Source organism: Channa argus, chromosome 14, assembly GCF_033026475.1.
Source record: "Channa argus isolate prfri chromosome 14, Channa argus male v1.0, whole genome shotgun sequence".
In the NCBI taxonomy this organism is placed as follows: domain Eukaryota; kingdom Metazoa; phylum Chordata; class Actinopteri; order Anabantiformes; family Channidae; genus Channa; species Channa argus.
In genome coordinates, this window is record NC_090210.1 from 16,692,262 (window position 1) to 16,701,499 (window position 9,238).

General features: G+C 37.0%; 1 protein-coding gene and 1 long non-coding RNA gene across 6 annotated transcripts in view; one reads left to right on the plus strand and one right to left on the minus strand.

Annotated features, from left to right (window-relative positions):
- Positions 1-3,929: 3,929 nt before the first annotated feature.
- LOC137098192 (uncharacterized) overlaps positions 3,930-9,238 on the plus strand; it is a 46,251-nt gene continuing 40,942 nt past the window's right edge. For both annotated transcript variants that reach the window (XR_010910582.1, XR_010910580.1), the window contains exon 1: positions 3,930-4,253. This is a non-coding gene — a long non-coding RNA (uncharacterized lncRNA). The remainder of the gene's footprint in view (positions 4,254-9,238) is intronic.
- The window catches only part of pde1cb (phosphodiesterase 1C, calmodulin-dependent b), an 89,845-nt gene continuing 86,584 nt past the window's right edge, over positions 5,978-9,238 (minus strand). For all 4 annotated transcript variants that reach the window (XM_067474160.1, XM_067474157.1, XM_067474158.1 and 1 more), the window contains one exon: positions 5,978-9,238. This exon is cut by the window's right edge and continues 96 nt beyond it. The gene's annotated coding sequence lies outside the window, so the exon portion shown is untranslated.

Sequence of the window (9,238 nt, forward strand, 5' to 3'; positions counted from 1 at the left end):
TCTTCATCCCACAGCTGTAGTTATGTTCACATTATGAATTAAAATTGAAAAAAGTCACCAAACTGAGATCTTCTTTTCAAATTTAATTCTAATTAAATTAAGTAAAATTATTTACATTCAAAGAAACACTTGAGAATAGTTCCAAACATTTATCCAGAGTAGCATATCTTAGTTTTTTCATTGTTCTGTCTTAATAATCATTTCCCTGAGATTTGTTATCAAACTGTATATAAAGTTAAACAGTAAAATCCAATTTATACATTAAAGCATCACTGTTAAAAATTGAGAAATATAATTTTTGCTGAGAGGATGTTGGCACTTTTAAAGCACGACTATTACTTCTAATTGTATCCTTACATTCTTGGATTGGTCCTTTTACTTGGAAGTGAGTACACCACCAAACAAAGCTTATTCTATGCCTCAAATGGAAAACTTAAGATTTATTAATTATTCATGTTCTTCTTTATACAAACCTGAATTCACATTATTTTTTAATTCAATATTATTTATACAATTTTACATTTCTTTATGCAGGTTTTAAAATGATCTAGACACAAGTTTACAAAATTACTGGAAGCTGAAATAAAAACTAAAATAAAATAAACATTTATTTTTCGAAAGAAACTTTAAAATTAAAGATTAGAATTAATTTAAGCCCCTTGTTGATTCAGTTCAGATTTGCTACAAATACTTGTATAATCTAATATTTGAGTTGCAAACATGTGATATGATATGATTATCATGGACCTAGTTGGTGGAGGCAAATTACTGTAGATGGCTGGAGAACCATCGGAAGACCAGGCCACCTTAATTTCTGCAGCAGAGCATGACTGTCAACCAGGTGAAATGCCTAAAAAAGTTTAAAACTGTTACACTGAGTTTGAAACAGACTTAGTTTAGACTTCATTACTGGCCAATATAAAATATAAAAGAGATTGTTCTACTGGGCCTTACTGGTATACTGGTATTGTGTTGACATTTCTTTAAAAACATTTATGAAATAAGGTGATTTTTAGGGTTGTTGTCTTATGTCTCAATGGTTACACTGAACATTTAGATGGTAACTCATTATAAAATGCTATATGGAGTTATACATTCTTGACCACTTAGTACATATCACATCTCAGGGCAGCCATGGTCTGCTCACTAATTACCTTAAAAGTATAATTTAAATGATCAGATCCTCCCAGCAGAGCTTTGTCTGGAGACATCAGACATCAGTGCCCTCAGCGACTCACATCATCTGCTGTGTGTCACAGTGCGGCTGCCATGATGGGTGTTTGCCCTGCCCCTTGTGCCCACCTGAGGGGGTTACACTTGGCAGCCTCAACTCCTCACCTGACAGGCTTCCAGAAAAGCAACCACTTGGCTGCCAGCAGAAATAGCTTCTTCCTATTTGGGGGTCGGCCCCCAGTCAAGATGAGGGAAGCTTGGCTCTTTAAGAGTTGGGCCAATTCCCAGACACACTAGCAGCTCGTGCCACAGGGCCCTTTGATTCTGGGCTCTCGATCAGTCACTCTAAATAGAGCTCTGCGCTTTTTCCAGTGGATAGACGGGGTTTCATTTTTATTAAACAGCTTGATACGTAATGTCTACTTTACACGCTGCATGATCTGGCCATGTGTAGAACATGCTGTTTGTTCTGCTTAGGTTAGAGGAAGGGTTGCCAAAATACTGAAACCTCGATGCGATAGCACAAGACTTATTTTTATCTTCTCTTTAGAGCTGGTTTAATGAATTAGTTGAGAAATAAGCAGAGAAATAATTGGCTGATAATCAATTGATTCGTAATTATCAGCATGTCAAAAAGACTTGCTGCGTTTTACATGACGACAAACTGAATATCCTTGGATTTTAAAGAGAGCAACCTGAAGATGGCATTTTGAGCTTTGTAATCAAAAATATTTGTGCATTTTATAGATCATTTCTCAAGATAAATTAATACATAAATGTTTGGTTGCATTCCTATTTAATTCACTGTTTGCCTCAGCCTCAGCCGACAATTACATGTGTTTGGATGATGATAACCAGGCATCACTTTCTGTTAGGGTGCATCCGCATTTGTATGCGTGCATATTTTGTACATATCCATATGTACATATCCAATGTGCAGTTGAGGGCAACCTTGCAACAGGTGTGGCTGTTTGCCTTTTGATGACAAAAAGTGATTAGCAGGCCCAGGTAACATCAGAACAGCAGTTCCTGCCAGTGGCTGTGACATTGAATCCCACAGAGTGAGTCTCTGAGAGCTGGGCAATGGGGGACAGACTGGCGGCTGTCTTCACACCCTCCTCCTCCCACTCTTCCTCATCAAGTCGTACTGGAGCTCTGCCTGAGCCCGGGACAGGAGGTGGGGTGGAGCACAAATACCAACACACACTGATGCGCATGCATGGAGAAACTACATTTGCACGTGAATCCGGAGTTATATACGTGGTATGATGATTTTGTGCTCATAACAAATAGGTGTTAATTTAGACACAGAATCTTGTCACCAGTGAACCCAGAACATGATAAATGTGATGCAAGAGATCACCTTTTCACAACTAAATAATGGAACACTCACCTTGGGAGTGTTGTGTCTTTCAAACAACCCTTCACCTGACAAAAAAAAAAAAAAAAAAAAAACACATTTGCATGTTTAATTTCTAAGCACACCGACTATTTAATAAATTAATGACCAAAAACAAAATCCCTGGAAATCGACAATGAGCTATAACATTGAAAAACAAAAATCGAACTTTGCAGCTGTACCAAATTTCTCAATTGAGGTAAAAATAAGCATTAAAAGCTCTTTAAAATACTGTTGATGGCTTTTGGTTACAGGCAGTCCCCATTCCCATGCCTGGCAATGGTCTTTTATGGCAAGGGACCTAATACAAGATTTCTGTTCTAGTGCAAACACTGTGGCCATGGGCACCAAGGAACAGCTGCCGTATAATTGAATTAACATTCGCCTTCTGCTCCGGCACTCAGCGTTGTGCTGAGAAGTCATACACATCTCTCCACAAGCTCCATCAACCTGCCCATGAATATGCATGCTACTTGTGATAAATATGTGTTCTGTGTATAATGTTTGTGGAGTTGCCTACACGGTGAATAAAAGGCTATTCACTGACTATCTTGGGAGAGAGACGAGGTATACATCAAGTCTGTTGATCAGTTTTGGTGCCACGGGCCCTGTGAGCCTGAGAGCAATGATGTTGGTGAAGCTCCAGTGTAATTTGAAGACAAACAGAGACATCTAGTGGATTATTAACCGTGAGTTGTCTCCATGTTGCAGTCAATGTGGATTTCACTGAATGCGACCAGTTATGTGCTAAAAAAAAATGATTTTCTCTATGTTAATCTTAAATAAATGATCAAAGGCACTTCAAAGATATTAATGTGTTTGTTTGTGTGATGGATGTGATAACGTTTATTTTTAAAGTTGTTAAATGTGGATCATTATTGGATTACTAAAAGGGCCAACTGCTAAAAAGAGATTCAAAACTACAAAAAACACACAGTAAAGGATCACAAAGATACACCAATAAAAACAACAGAGAGACTCACAATAACACAGAACTCCACAAAACATTACAATATGACCGCACAGAGACATAGCATTACCACAAATGCAGACGGAGAGGTGGGGCAGCTGGGCAGGTGCAGTGAAGTGACATTAAATGAACAAATGATGACAACCAAGCCAACAAGCAGCAAGTAACAGGCAAGGAGGCAATGCAGCAAGAACAAGAGCCCACAGCATCAACAGCATGACAATCTGGCAGGGAGCAGGTGGAATTGGCTTGTATATATACTGTCTGGACTGATGGGGAAATGAGTAACAAGTTTGTGAGTGGGTTGGGGAGGTCAGGTGACTGGAACTAGAGGGAACGTGTGGGACCATCTGGCGGCTGGATTGAGAATGGCAGGTCTGGAAGGTTCCAGCAGGAGTGAGGGACAGAGTATTATTACACCGGGAATTAACAACCTGCCGGGGTGTGAATTTCTCCACAAGGAGAAAAATCTAAATAAATGTAAATTAAAAAAGACAATTAAACAACAAAATAAACAAAAGTGAATGCGACTGAATCTGCCTTCTGTGGTGCAGACTATCGACGCAGGTGAAAAAGGTCTATGAGTTGCATAATGTAACAGGAAGGAAAAATAACATGGACTTATGCCACAACAAAACTGGTGGACACTTCCAGTGTAAGATATTCACTCTGGAAAGCTGAATTTTATTGACGCCATTTGCCATGACTGTGGTAAGCTCTCTTTTATGACATATTAGACTTTTATGCTTTATATCTTAGCCAAGTGTGTGTTTTATGCTAACCTAATATTGTTTGTCACCGTAAACTTGCGAGTTTTGCGTTTGAAGGTGCCGAATTGCAAAGGGCTAACAGGGCGCGGTCAGTGACTAGTGCAAATATTCGACATACATTTACTCCATTTATGGTAACGGTAACACGTTTTAATAATGATACAATAACAACTTTAAAAACGAAGATGTTGGATACAAGAGGTAATTTTATCGTGGCAAATGTGGTGTGGTGTGGGTTGTATTTAAGATGTCCCAGAAAGAAATAGATAAGACTGTGTCAGGAGTTTGCTAGCATGAATGGTACATTAGCAGTTACTTCTTAGCCCAAAGTTGTAAGCTAGAGTGGTGATTAGGTAGTTTTTTCTCCCCGGCAAAAATATGTTTATATTTGGTTTGTCCAATAAAATGGTGATTTCCAAAGTTAGTTAGTTAAACTAGCACATTTTCTTGGCATGGTTGTCCCAGATTAAGTAACACTACTAAAAGTCTTGTTTTCTGATTAGAGTGGTGCATAAAAAAAGTATGTTAAACAGCCTCCATGATACTGGCTGAGATACATAATGTTGAGGCTGAGCTCAATGCACAGACATACCCACAATAAGCTATGAGAAATAAAATTAATAGACTGGTAAGGGGATCAATAATATATTATTTTTTTTAAAGTACCTTAGAAGGTATTAGCATTAATGCAGTATTCGTCTTGGTCCTCCACCATCAAATTTGATAACACTGAGCTGCAAGAACAGCAGTTACTGTTTTGTCATTGATACTATATTTAACAAAATAAAACATATACCAATTATGCTTTTAATTTAAGTTTTAAGGTAATCAGGAACTAGTGGACAGCCATGCTTTTTTGTGTGGACTGATAAAGAGATGCAGTAAAGTAGAGACTAAACCATAGACATGAAAAAAGACATTTACATAAAGACATTTATTTTACACTATACAGTGCAAATCTGTTTTTAACAAAACGCTAAGGGTTAATCACTGCTAAATTAGAAGGTTTAACTATGAGGCGGATTTTTAAAGTATTAAATTGAGAACCCCCAAATATGCACTTGTTTGTCACTTATAGTTTAGGCTGTTTTCAGATGAATGTGCTAAAAGAAACTCAAGATTTGAGTTGTGTACACATTGAAATCCACATTTGTTTTCTTGTGAGGAAATAGAAGAAGAGTAGAATTGTGTTCGCTTATATAGAAGTTTTTGTGAAACCGTTATGAACTTGGGCCTTTTGGGTGTCACAAATACAGAGCTATACCATCAAGAGAGCCAAAACAGATAAAAGTGGGGTCCTATCTAACTACTAGGGAGCCTCAAGGGCTTCTTTGCCTAGGGCTCCCAAAGAGACTAAGATCGCCATTGCAGACGTAGGAAGCACACCAGCAACATGACCATGTTAATTAATTTGAAAAATAATCTGATTTATCAAAAATGGACATACGTTCTCAAAATATTTGCTTGCATTTTTCTGTTAGACAAACTCGTAGACTCCAAACCCAAATACAACGGGTGGTGTGACCACTGATTCTTTTCTCAGGTTTGCTAAAGTCCTGCAGAAGTGCAGAAGACATTATTGACCCATCTTCCCAGGCTGAGTAGTATTATCCATGATGTGGGTAACACTGGTGGACAAATGAAGACAGGCAGACATGATCTGAGCCCTTTGAGTCCAGATTTATTGATACACTGTGCAGTCACAGAGCATGGTGGCACACATGGCCGCCTGGCCGGCATGGGACAGTGACACACACACATGCAGGCACATACATGCATACACACACACACACCCATTCACTCTACTCAGTGATGTAGTGGAGGATAAAGCTAAAGTAGCTTACTAAAGTTATCATCAACCCTCTAGGTCAAAATAGTATATGATTTGACCTTCAAAATATGTTTGTTATTGTTTTATACACAGTAAGTGGTATTAGTCAAAAGGGGTATGAAACGTGAGAGAAAAGTATGTTTTAAAATTTTGTGGTGCTGACGATTGTTTATCCGTATTTATACAGACCACTGCATCACTTTTTGTTTCTCTCCTTCTGTCTATCCCAGTTACACACACACACACACACACACACACACACACTGACTTCACACTCTCATTGATAGAGCAGGTCACAGTGAAAAGATCAGAAATGCACATTTTTCACAAGTATTTTTCATCAATATTACACACACACACACACACACACACACACACACACACACACAAAAGCATGTGTGCGTGCACACACACATTCTTTAAGTCCATCTAACCTCAGACAGTAGAACAGTTTTAGATCAGCCATTACAGAATGAATCCGACTTAAAAGGCAACAAAGCAATAAACAAACAACAAATAATCTGTTCCACAGTAAACTTTACAAAACACCATGTTTAGAAGTCTTTACATGTCATAAATACAGTCATGTTTCTGGTTATGGTTGGTATAAATTCCTGTTAAATATTGATATAGTAGGCTATCACAGTAGTAGATAAAGAGAGCAAACTACAAGACTGTACATGGGTTTGTCAAGTGGTACAGAAAATATATTCTGATTTCCCAAGCTATTTTGTGGATGCAATAAATTCTGCTTTTGTTCTATTCATAAATCTAATTTGTTTTGGTTGTTACACTCTACAGTTCTATGATTTTGAGCCACTTGAATCTTTCTGACTTCAGAGCTGGTGAGGTAAACTATATTGAACAGATGCAAAGAGGGGAGACAACATGAAAAAAATCCTTGCTTTGAAGACATACTCGTGACAATTCTCTGAGTCAAAAAAAGAGTTAATGGTTTAGTAAAACAAAAACTGTTCACTATACAGCACAAAATAGCTAGAAAATAGATTTTTCTTTCTAAATGAAAAACAGCAAAATATATCATAAAATATACCATTACAAATATTATACCCCTGCAACTTCAAACGTCTGACTTTACACATTCTCTAACAGTGTCTGAAAAGTCTGTACTCACTTCTACTAGTGTGTAGAATTGAAGGAAGATATCAGTTAGGTTGTTTTACTGGGCCTGTGTCAGCAGTAATCTACAAAATTTGTTTCACAGGTGACAAGTTTGAAGTGGAAAAAACATATATAGGCACAGATTCAGCCAGCTGGCTTGGTAAGCCACTGCCTGTGTTTTTAGGTAGAAATTAGAATGTGGTTACATTGTAGGATAGACTGCTTTATGTCCCAGTACGACACTAAGGTTCCTGTCATATAAAAACGGGAATTTCTATTAAAACAAAGAGACTAAAAAGGAATTATTTACTCTTTTTGAACCTAATATACACTACATAAATTAGAATGTGGACGGTATATTTTAAAGCAGTCGCTAAATGTACCAAGAATTTAATCTTGGGACAGATATAATTTGTGACTTTGATATGGAAAAAAAGGGAAAAAACAAACAAAAGTGCATAAGTTAAAGGAAAACATATTCATCATTTTCAAATACTGCCAAGATGCTTTTTTTCTTCAAATTACACATATTAAGTAAATAGTAAAAGCTGAACCAGCATTGCAGGGATTCAATATGTTATGCACAGTAAGCTATATTTGTGTTTTCTATACACAACATTACAAGCCTTAAAAAGCCTGGCAAACAGCCAGGAAGCAAATACAGTTCGGACACAGCCTCAGATGCAACATAAAAGGTGTACGGGCACACTGTAAACACGTCGATTAAACATTACACCAACAACCTAGAAGGTGAAGCTGCTGTAACATACCGGTACTGGAAATTAAAAAGAAAAATCCATTAATACGATTTTTTTTCTCTAAATCAGTGACAATGTTGTTTGCTATAGCTTAAGTATACATAAGAAGGCATCAAGAAGAAGTGTTTTGACAAACAAATTACGTGAGCATATTAGACATACGTAGTGCATGATTCATTTAGGACAGAACAACTGCAAACAAATGTTACAAAAACAACAATAAACAAACAGTGTTTAATATATTGCAAAAACTTGAATGCATTTGTGTGTGATATGTTTAAAATTTGCATTCAAATTTTTGAACGTTATCTACTATAATTTAGGATTTCGACCTCCCCGCAGATCAAACATTGATTTACAAACATTCACTAGAATAGTGGAGTGGACAACAACACGCAAAAACAACATAAGTCTGGCTGAAAGAAACACAACTGAATTAGAATTGCACAGAGTGTGGAGAAAACATTTAAAGTAAACATTTTAAGGTAAGATCAGATTTTTGTGGTAGCCGTGTGAGCATTAGAGAGTCCCAGCAGGAACTCATAAAGCACAAGCTTTCTGCACAGGGTGGCTTTGTTTAAGAAGTACTTGCTATTAAAATAGTAGTGCTATAGATCTATGAATTTATGAATCTATGAAATCTATGAATAAGCCCAGTGCACTAACACTAATATACTGTACATGCTGTGTAGCAGTTAAAAGTCCTGCTTAATGTGCATTTATTCTATATTTCCCACAAAAAGGTGAAAAGCAATGTTGTATCAATTTGCAAGGACAACAAATTACTACTATAAAGAAATTATGTCTCTGCACACTGTGTTTCTGATGCCAAACCCTAACAAATCTGTTCTTGCAGAGAAAAATGAAAGGGTGGGATTCATACAGTGGCTATGGGGTAAAGTGAAAGATTGGCAAACCAAAATATAAATAAATAATAATTTAAAAAAAAAAAAACGTTTCAATATGAGATTATTTAAAGACTTCTCTTCATTCCCACCATTGCTGCTCTCCCGTAATATAAATCTATGTTGTCTTTATCAATAAATAAAAAGTCAGGAATAATGCACACGGATGGAGCCAGAAACCCTGCACAAGACAGCTGGAGCATGAACATGATTTTTAAAAAAAAAAAAAAAAAAGGCAAGTAGGAAGTGAAGATGCTTGGTGTCCTGTAGAGGGAGACACAGTCCAACTAGTGGCCTTCCCTCTGAATTG